The sequence below is a fragment of the Crinia signifera genome, chromosome 8, assembly GCF_055691185.1.
Source record: "Crinia signifera chromosome 8, ASM5569118v1, whole genome shotgun sequence".
Classification (NCBI taxonomy): Eukaryota; Metazoa; Chordata; class Amphibia; order Anura; family Myobatrachidae; genus Crinia; species Crinia signifera.
In genome coordinates this window covers 129,128,794-129,139,407 of record NC_139224.1, presented here as the reverse complement: position 1 = coordinate 129,139,407, position 10,614 = coordinate 129,128,794, and the positions used below count along the sequence as shown (strand labels likewise).

The 10,614-nt window shown below is 46.5% G+C and overlaps 1 long non-coding RNA gene across 1 annotated transcript; it reads right to left on the bottom strand.

Annotated features, from left to right (window-relative positions):
* Window positions 1–5,963: 5,963 nt before the first annotated feature.
* On the bottom strand, window positions 5,964–7,713 carry LOC146027289 (uncharacterized). The gene is made up of 2 exons (XR_014454728.1): window positions 7,548–7,713; window positions 5,964–6,095 (listed from the first exon to the last, which is right to left on the bottom strand). It is a non-coding gene; the product is annotated as an uncharacterized LOC146027289 (long non-coding RNA).
* Between the last annotated feature and the right edge of the window lie 2,901 nt (window positions 7,714–10,614).

Genomic DNA, 10,614 nt, shown 5'->3' with positions numbered 1-10,614 from the left:
TGCACTTTGTTTTTATTGTATTAATTTAAAGGAGTAAAAACGGTACTTTCACTATACTAGCTTTCTTTCATTTACATGCGATTATTGGATCTATTGGAGAATAATCGATTGGTGGTGACGTGACCGCTCCCCAGTATGCGAATACCAGTCTACCCTAAAAAGTAGACTTTTCTGCACGGTACGAGTCACAGCCTATGGATTGTTTCCTATATGTAAAATATTGGTTTTGACTGTATCACACTATTGTGTTCTCTCTCTCTTTTCATTTTTTTGGGTAACACCGATGAGAGACCAGAGAAAAACATTGTAATCTGCGCCAAGGGGTTTGTCAGTACCTTTTTTATGTTAACCCTGCTCCCACCCATAACCTCCAGGGCTAAAGGGACCTGTACCCTGAGCCCCCATGGACCATAAAAGGGGCTGACTGGTAGGGATACCTGCTGCATAGCCCTGTGAGACATTGGGGAAAGCCTGCTGCCTCCAAGTCGCCCCTAGTAGCCACGCATTAAAACTCCAACTTGACGGAGAATGAAAATATGGCCCACCCAGGGGGGCCCACTAGCCTGGGAAGCCTGACATAGGGGAGCTCTGTGACACAGCAAATGATTGCACCCCCTGCCAAGAGGGAGTGGACATACCCCCTCCCCCCTAAGATACCGTGGGGTAAGCCCCTGGAGCAGCACCCTGCAAATGCACTGACGTGGCCAGCATGCTTCTGGAATACACCATTTGGCTTAAACCTGCAGAGTCTGCAGGAGAAGCAACTGGGGAACCCGCAGCGCCCCACCCTGATATAGCCCCTGGCCCAACGCCACTACCCCCCAGGTGCCCCCCTTGACTATGCACCGGAATAAAACTTGCAATTGTTGGCATCCTATTCAAACCCCCTACAGCCTCCTGAGGTCCAGCCACAGGGTTCCCAATACCAGTAGGAGCCAACAGTGCGGCTCCCACTGGCATCACCACTGATCCCAGCAACGACCAACCTAAACATGGAGAGCGGGGGGTGCCAGGGACGCTGCGCGCCCGCCCCCCCGCCTCCCAAACCGGGCCCTGAGCAGCACTACTGAGGGCCCCATTCGTGCCAGACTCATCCTGGCTGCTCCCCGCGCGGGGAACAGCATTTAACATGCCCCCCAACATGATATCGCTGACAGGCCGCACCCCCCCCCCTGGAGCCGCGACCTGCAGTGTCACTTCACCCCCAACACTGAGCGTCTAGGACGTGGCATATTAACAAATCACCTCACAATTTACCTCACAAAAAGCAAGAAACAGCAAAAAAGCATTTACCAGGACTGCGCAGGAGCACCAGCACTTCGAGATGGTAAGAACAAGAAGGAAGAGGTCACATGATCCCTGAACCTTTATACCCTAGCTCTGGCTACTCCCCTTAACCCTCTGATAGGCTCCCAGCCTGCTCACCAGGTGTTACCAGGCAGAGAAACAACACAGCAAGTTTTTTCTTAACCTGACCTTTCGGTGAACCTAAGCTAGGGCTCTTATATGACCTTGGGCTTATGCAGCCCTCAGTCACATAAATCTGCATAGATATTATGTTTTAATATGTGTTGACTTGTTCTTATATAATTGCAGTGCCACCCTGCTGCCATTGGAACCCCTATGTCGGCACTGTGTCACCTTCAGTATCTAACCGGGAAGTCTCATCCAGGTCCCGGACGGAGGACAGATAGGTGACGGGAGAGCTCTTCCACTGTTATATATTTAATCCACTGTTATATATTTAATCCTTCACTATATTTATATTCATACTTGCCTACTTTTGAAAACTAATTTCAGGGAGATTATAGTTGGTAATAGAATTATGCACAGCGCCCCATTGAGGGGCTGTGTCATGTTCCTTCCAAAGGGCGTGTCTAGTTCCATATATGGACAGATTGTTAAAAGAGATTGTGAATGTGGCACTTAGAAGCATGGGTGTGTACAGCTACATCTGAGAGGAATCTTCTAAAATGACTTATATCCAAATGTAGAAGAGCCCCAAAGCAGTTAGTAAGAGCTACTATATTTGATAAAGTGCTGGGATATGGTGCTGATGATTCAATGTAAATGTATCTATCTCTAATTCCTTTTTCCCCAAACATGTAGCAGTGTAATGTGGGCTAGATAAAATGAGGGAGATTGCTACACTAATGAGGGAGAGAGAGAGATTGCTGCTATTTCAGAGAGTCTCCTGCAGAATGTTTATATATACTCTATGTGTATCTTTTTCTGGCTTTTTTTTTTTTTAATTTACTGGGTACTTGTTTCCTAGCACAGCCACAATCGCGGGCATCGGGTGTAATTTTTAGTGGTCTGCGACGCGACCGACGCGATGCCCCAGATTTCCCATTGAAATGCATTGAAAAAAGTCAAAATCGGGTCGGTCGCATCGCAGGCGGCTAAAAAAGGCTTAAATGGTCCAGACGCGATGCCCCCGATTTCCCATAGGCTTAAATGGTCCAGACGCGATGCCCCCGATTTCCCATAGGGAACAATGTTAAATGCCTCAATTTACCCAAATCATCATAGGGAACAATGGTAAATGGGCCAGAAACCCCCCAAAACACCCCTGAACAGTGAAATGGCCCCCCAAAATTAGTTTACGCCACCCCACGATCAACGTTAACCCGAAGCGTGGCGAGCGCAGCGAGCCCGCGAGGGGCGGCGGTACGCGTCCTCCGACCTTTTTATACCCCCACTATCCACGTCGGCGTGGAGTTGAGAATAGAATAGTGTGGCGAGCGCAGCGCGCCACTGAGCCCGAAGCGCAGCGAGCCCCGCGAGGGGATGCGGATACCTTCACAGGTAAACGCGTCCCTTCGCGGGCTTCACAGGTTTCCGCGTCCCCTCGCCACGCTTCGGGCTCGGTGGCTCGCTGCGCTCGCCACACTATTCTATTCTCAACTCCACGCCGACGTGGATAGTGGGGGTATGAAAAGGTCGGAGGACGCGTACTGCCGCCCCTCGCGGGCTCGCTGCACTCGCCACGCTTCGGGTTGACGTTGATCGTGGGGTGACGTAAACTAATTTTGGGGGGCCATTTCACTGTTCAGGGGTGTTTTGGGGGGGGTTCTGGACCATTTACCATTGTTCCCTATGATGATTTGGGTAAATTGAGGCATTTAACATTGTTCCCTATGGGAAATCGCGGGCATCGCGTTGGTACCATCGCACCCGATTTTTTTAGTGCATGCGATGCCCGCGATGCCCCCAATTTTTACTAACGATGCCCACGATCATGATCGGTGTGGTCGTGCTAGGAAACAAGTACCATTTACTGTATTTATTTATTCCTTTTATTACACACTGTAGCCTGAACGGATCTGACTGATCCATGCAGGCTGAAGCCAAATACGCCTGGAAAATGGAATGTATTTTCCAGGCATATTTGGCTGGGAATTAGCGGGCGTATCCCACTAATTGCCAATAATTACCATCCGTATTGAAAATTCATTTGAATGGTGATTCCTATTTGTATTCTGTCGATGGCATATACATTCATATTTGTAAATATAAACCCTGCTGCCATTGGGACCCCTATGTTGGCACTGTGTCACCTTCAGTATCTAACCGGGAAGTCTCATCCAGGTCCCGGACGGAGGACAGATGGGTGACGGGAGAGCTCTTCCACTGTTATATATTTAATCCACTGTTATATATTTAATCCTTCACTTTATTTATATTCATACTTGCCTACTTTTGAAAACTAATTTCAGGGAGATTATAGTTGGTAATAGAATTATGCACAGCGCCCCATTGAGAGGCTGTGTCATGCTCCTTCCAAAGGGCGTGTCTAGTTCCATATATGGAGAGATTGTGAAAAGAGATTGTGAATGTGGCACTTAGAAGCATGGGCGTGTACAGCTACATCTGAGAGGAATCCTCTAAAATGACTTATATCCAAATGTAGATGAGCCCCAAAGCAGTTAGTAAGAGCTACTATATTTGATAAAGTGCTGGGATATGGTGCTGATGATTCAATGTAAATGTATCTATCTCTCATTCCTTTTCCCCCAAACATGTAGCAGTGTAATGTGGGCTAGGTGAAATGAGGGAGATTGCTACACTAATGAGGGAGAGAGAGAGAGAGATTGCTGCTATTTCAGAGAGTCTCCTGCAGAATGTTTATATATACTCTATGTGTATCTTTTTCTGGCTTTTAAAAAAAAAAAAAATACTGTATTTATTTATTCCTTTTATTACACACTGTAGCCTGAACAGATCTGAATGATCCGTGCAGGCTGAAGCCAAATACGCCTGGAAAATGGAGTGTATTTTCCAGGCATATTTGGCTGGCAATTAGCGGGCGTATCCCACTAATTGCCGATAATTACCATCCGTATTGAAAATTCATTTGAATGGTGATTCCTATTTGTATTCTGTTGATTGCATATACATTCATATTTGTAAATACAAATACGAATGTGCCATAAATACGAATAAGAATATGCATATTTTTGGCATAGTAAATGCCAAAAATACGAATACCCCCCAAAATTTGTATTTTACTATGAAAATACGATATTTTTTTTTTTTTTGGGGGGGGGGGGGGGGGCGTATTTGTCTTAGTAAATTTCCCCTATTAAATCTAAATAATTCACAATGGTGCATAATGATAAGTCAATTTTTTGCTGTCATCTAGTGGCAAATTTTTATTATTGCACCTTTATAAATGAAATTTGCACATTTTCTAATTTATTTGCAATATAGAGTTTGGCGCATCTCACGCATGTTCACTATTACTTTTGGGATACTGTACTGTATGTTTTGATATGTATTGAAGTTGTGGTATGCCAGCGCTACAGATAACCAATTGTCGAAGGGGCAGCCGAGCTGGAGTGATCCAGCTTCCTAAGAATGCTGAAAATCTGAATAAATATTATGTTTTAATATGTGTTGACTTGTTCTTATATAATTGCAGTGCCACCCTGCTGCCATTGGAACCCCTATGTCGGCACTGTGTCACCCTAAGTATCTAACCGGGAAGTCTCATCCAGGTCCCGGACGGAGGACAGATGGGTGACGGGAGAGCTCTTCCACTGTTATATATTTAATCCACTGTTATATATTTAATCCTTCACTTTATTTATATTCATACTGTACTTGCCTACTTTTGAAAACTAATTTCAGGGAGATTATAGTTGGTAATAGAATTATGCACAGCGCCCCATTGAGGGGCTGTGTCATGCTCCTTCCAAAGGGCGTGTTTAGTTCCATATATGGAGAGATTGTGAAAAGAGATTGTGAATGTGGCACTTAGAAGCATGGGTGTGTACTTCTACATCTGAGAGGAATCTTCTAAAATGACTTATATATAAATGTAGAAGAGCCCCAAAGCAGTTAGTAAGAGATACTATGGCCTTTATTCTGATCGGTGCGTACTTTCCCGAATTCTTACGGAGCGGGCCGCACGCAACGCTATGCGGACATCGTCTGTAGAAACGCCCATTGAGCCTCCGCATTCGGACGGACTCACTCTTTAATAACAGGGCGTGTGTACGGACGACATACAAACCTTGCTTGTGCGGTGGACACGTACAGATTCTGCACGGTCTTACAGCGTAAGCACGGTCTTACCGCGTCAGAACGGACGGGAAGCTGGCCGTACGCACCGATGCGGAGTATTTACGCTAAATACAACACTATTTATCTGAGCACACACAGCGATCAAATGACCCACTTATGCAATTAGCCAACCTCATTAAAAAGGGATTGTTTTCTATTTAAATCAATTAAATCCTAATACATACTGAAACACATTACTACTACATTCATTACACACATTTACCCTTACAGCATTTGAACATAACATACATCTATATACAGTATGTACATTTTGCTAATTTAAAAGATTATAAACAAGTTACACATATACTTTTCCATTTAAAAAAAAACACACAGACAACTTCGAACTGTAACAAACTATTTATTAACAATTTATATTTATGTACAAATGTTTTCTGGCAAAAAAAATAAAATAAATTAAATGGCTCCATCTAGCAGCTGGTCCAACTCCGCCATGACCTGGCGCATGTGTTCCCTGATTCTTAAGAGGGCCCCACGTAGACCCTCTTCTGCTTGGGCTGGCTCATCTGTGGACATATTAAAAAGGGTCAAATTACTAATGATAATCATGCATACATTTGACATACAGATGGGGCAGGTCCCATCTTGGCAGGGGATGGCGCTGGCATCGCCAGCCGCCATCCCCCGCCAGCGCCATGGCGATGGTGAGAAGGGGACGCGCGCGCACGAGACGCGCGCGCGTCCCCTTCCGACGGCGCTTCCATCCGTTCCCCCGGGTCCCCGCCGGCTTGCCGGCGGTAACCCGGGGTCCCCGCCGCCTGCCCGCATCCCCCCCTAACCCCCCCTAACCCTGTCCGTCTCCCTGAGGCGGAGATGGACAGGGTTTCCATCGCGCTGGCGCCAGAGACTGAGACGCGCGTGCGCGTGAGACGCATGCGCGTCTCAGTGTATTCGCTGGCGCGGCTGCTGGCGGGTCGCCAGCTCGGACGTTCTGGCGATCCGCCAGCCAGGATGGGACCTGCCCCATCTGTAGTCATACCTAAATTTTAAACATGCAACGTGACGGGTGTGTATATATATATATATATATATATATATATATATATATATATATATATATATATGTATATAGACACATATATAACTATATATATGACACATACAGCTATACATACATGCATACATACTACATGGAAAGCCTGTTTTTTCCCCTCTACCCTTTACTCTGTAGAACACCTCACAGTCATAGTGCTCCTTCTGAATCCAAACCCACCCATGACTAAGCTCTGAGAAGCATGTCATGCGCTGCACCAATCCCAACTCATCAAAAAGTGCTCAGTGTCTGTTATATGATGGAGCGTGGCATGGGACTTAGTCAACTCTCAGGAATGCTCAGTACATTTGTGCAATCAAGCATGGCTTGCCTGCTGATGGTCTGCTCCATAAATCATTGTCATAATGCCAGTTAGGTGAAGCTGCAGCACTAACCCACTCCCATGCACAAAATCATTACTAAGACCAAATCAACACACAATTATGGTGCCAACCATACATGCAGACCGCAGGGGGGGTTTAGCTAGAGAAGGGCCCAGGGGCACTGACCACTTGTTACTCCATTCTAAGCCACGCCTGTCCATACTCCATTTATGTCATACGTAATCTAGTCTAAAAAGATCAATCACCAGTAAACTCTACTCACCTATATGAGGCTACAGATTGTATGCTTGCAGCAGGGACATGTAACACTTACATGAGCAAGTCATCCCTTTCTTCCAGGATACAGATTAACTACACAGGTTCAGTGGCTCTTAAAATCGACCTGAAAGCCATCCGCACAACCTGTGTCATTAATATGTGTCCAGGATGAAAGGGATGGTTTGGCCACCCTATATAAGTGTGTCTGTTGGTACCCTGTTTGTTATATGAATTTATAGTTTTAAAAAACACAATTGAATCACCAGTGCTACATAGCAAATAGTAGATGAGAAAAGGAATAATTAATCCTTATGTATACATACCAATTTCGGCCGCCTGCACGACCTCACAGGCCTCCACCTCCTCCTCTTCTTCAGGGGCCTCCTCTGGTGGCACCTCCTCCTCTGCTGGCAGCACCTCCACATCCACAGCCCACACCTCCTCCTCCACTTCCTCTGCCACCTCCTCCGCCTCCACTTCCTCCGCCATCCCTTCCTCCAAAACCACCTCCTCGGCCCTTGCTTCGGCAACCTCCTCCTGGGCCACCTCTGCCTCCTCCCGGGCCTGTCTTGCTCAATCCCGTGCTGTGTTGGAGAAAAAAAATGCCAATTAGGGGTCATTTGGACAGATGTATTAAGCCTAAAAAAAAAAAAAAGGTTATAAGTTGAGATTACTGTACAGCCAATCAGCTCCTTAGTGTCTTTTACACAACACAGCCTGTAACATGGCAGTTATGATGTGACATTTGGGCCATTGTAAACATCACAATCTATAATCCTACACAATCACATATTTTATGACCATTACAGGGTGTCAAACAGGAAGTAGCACACATATAGTGTATGCCATGTTTAACTCATGATCAGGCTGGTTACCTTATTGGCTTAAATAATGTCATGTAAGCAATCATGTACAAATGGCCATGTAATGTATAAACACTAACATCTCGCAATCCTGGCCCTGATTTGCTGGAGCAAATCCGGCTGCCGACGCCTCAGGTCTGACCACCGCCGCTCCAGCTGAGCGATGGTCCTCCGCACCTGTGTGCGGGCGTATATGCGCCGGCGGGCCACCGCATAAGCATTACGCTTTTGCCTGTTGGTTATAAATGGGCCTGCCCGCCCCAGCCTGGTCTCAATAACGGAGACCAGTGTCCTCAGCTCCGCTGGCGAAAAAGGTGCTGCTCTGATATAGGCCGCCATCTTAGCAATGGCACAATTCAAGCAATCATGTCCTGTCATTGGTTGATCAAAGTGATATTTGGTATTAACTTTATTGTTCATTTTGTCATTAACAGCGTGTATGCGCCACAACAGACGGCTAACCCATTGCATCGCAAACCCACACTTGCTGTACCTTTGCATAGTTGAGCAGATCATGCCATTACTTACTATTTCCTAAACAGACAGTGTAAAATAAGTTGGGAACCCATTATATATAATCTATTACATTCACTAAACATGGGTATAAGCAACAGGTGAAATAGTCTGCATCACTAGCCACTTACACCTAACACAAAAAGGTACTAAACAGCTTTTTTATAGTGAAAGCTATACAGCAGAAACATAGCAAATAGTGCCAGACCTTTTCCCAATATTAGGCCATGGTGCCATGTGTACACTTACCTTCTACTGGCCCACACTAGAGATGTGAAATGAAAAGTAGCTAGCATCAAGGCTGAATTTGAAGACCTTTCACATGTGATTTGGAGGCTAGCACTGATTACTATTGCCTAAGTGGTGGACTGGATTTACATATGGAATGGGTAGTGTCATTTGTACTACATACCAAACAAGTGCTCAGTACAGATGTACATTCACATATACATGTCATGTCTGACCTCAGTTTTATTTGGTCATTGGAGTACAAATCTGCAATTAGCTACTAAATCAGACTTACTAAGTTTGCCAGGTTTAAAAAAAAAAAATTCCGCAGCTAGGGGCGTGGCCTATGCGCCGCACGGTCGATGCTGCCGTACAGAACGCGGCCATACGGAACGCAGGGTGTCGCTGATGTACGCCAATTACAGAAATAGGATATAAAGGTGTGTTAGACAAATGCAATGTTGTTGCAAACATGGCTGGATCTCTATCTGAGGAAGAGCAGGAGTGCCAGGACCTGTTTGCCCGCATGGACTCCAGCACCACCTATGTCCCCATCAACCCAGACCAGCCATTGGGAGAACAGCAGCCAGATGGGCCATCTACATCAGGCCAATCGGCAGCTGGCCCATCTTCAGCCTCAGCAGAATCATTGGGAACACAGCAGGTGGCTTCCCAACAGAGTAGCCTGCCCAGCACTTCGAGTACAGCGACAGGTGGCCGTGGCAGTGGCTGTGGCAGTGGCGGTGCCAGTGGCAGTGGCGGTGCCAGTGGCCGTGGCCATGGCCGAAATAGGGCAACAGAGGAACCAACCGGCAGAAACATGGCATACGAACCGCAGGAGCTTGCCATCCTGGTGCCCCGCGCACGGGATTGGATCGAGTGTCCACAGGACAGGTTGACACACACAAGGAGATGGAAGATCTGGGAGGTCATAACGGCGGAGATTAATGCGGTGTCTCCACAAGTTCATGAGGCGGAGCACGTTAAGAAGAGGCAAGTTCATGTGTGTTACATTTGAGCAGTACAAGACCAGTAATGTTTACATTAGATGTTAGATGGAGTTGGTCAATGGCCGGTCACGTTGCTTGGAGGCACAGACATGTTTGCCATGTCATTTAATTGATAGTTATTGTAGGGTGAGTGTGAGTGTATCTTCTAAGGGTTGGTTTTCGTATTTAATATAAGGTAAGTTTGGTGTAATGAAGCACATGTTGTAATCTGTTGCAGATTGCAATGGGTGCTACAGCAAACATGAGGAGTGACATGTATTAATATGTAAACTTTGATTGCAGGTGGCACGACTTCAAAACGAACCTCAAGAAGAAATTGACCCAGCGGTGGGAACACAGCCACACCTCTGGGGCTGGCCCCATGCCATCAAAGCTGAAGCTCACCCCCTGGAAGAGATGGCAGAGTGCTGCATTGCAGTCGAAGAGGTCCGGGGGGTGAGCACCATGGACAGCGAGTCCCCAGCGGAAGTCATGGCTTCTTTGCTTGAAGTTAATTATTTGCCATGCCATAAGTAGCTGGTTCTAATTTTGCATGGAATGTGTTGTAATTGTAATGTTCTCTTTAACCAGCATCCCCACCGCTTGGTCAAGAATCTCTTGAGGAGGTTGAGGAGTCTGTGCCACCTGCCACCAGTACCAGGCCCGTGCAGCAGCAGCAGCCACTGACCGAGGCTGAATTGACCAGGTGGGTGCAGGTGCTTGGCCATATTCAGCAGCAGGGAGAGTCGGCATCAGAGCGGGTGCGTAGGACCGAGGAGGTCTTGCAGAGTTTGGTC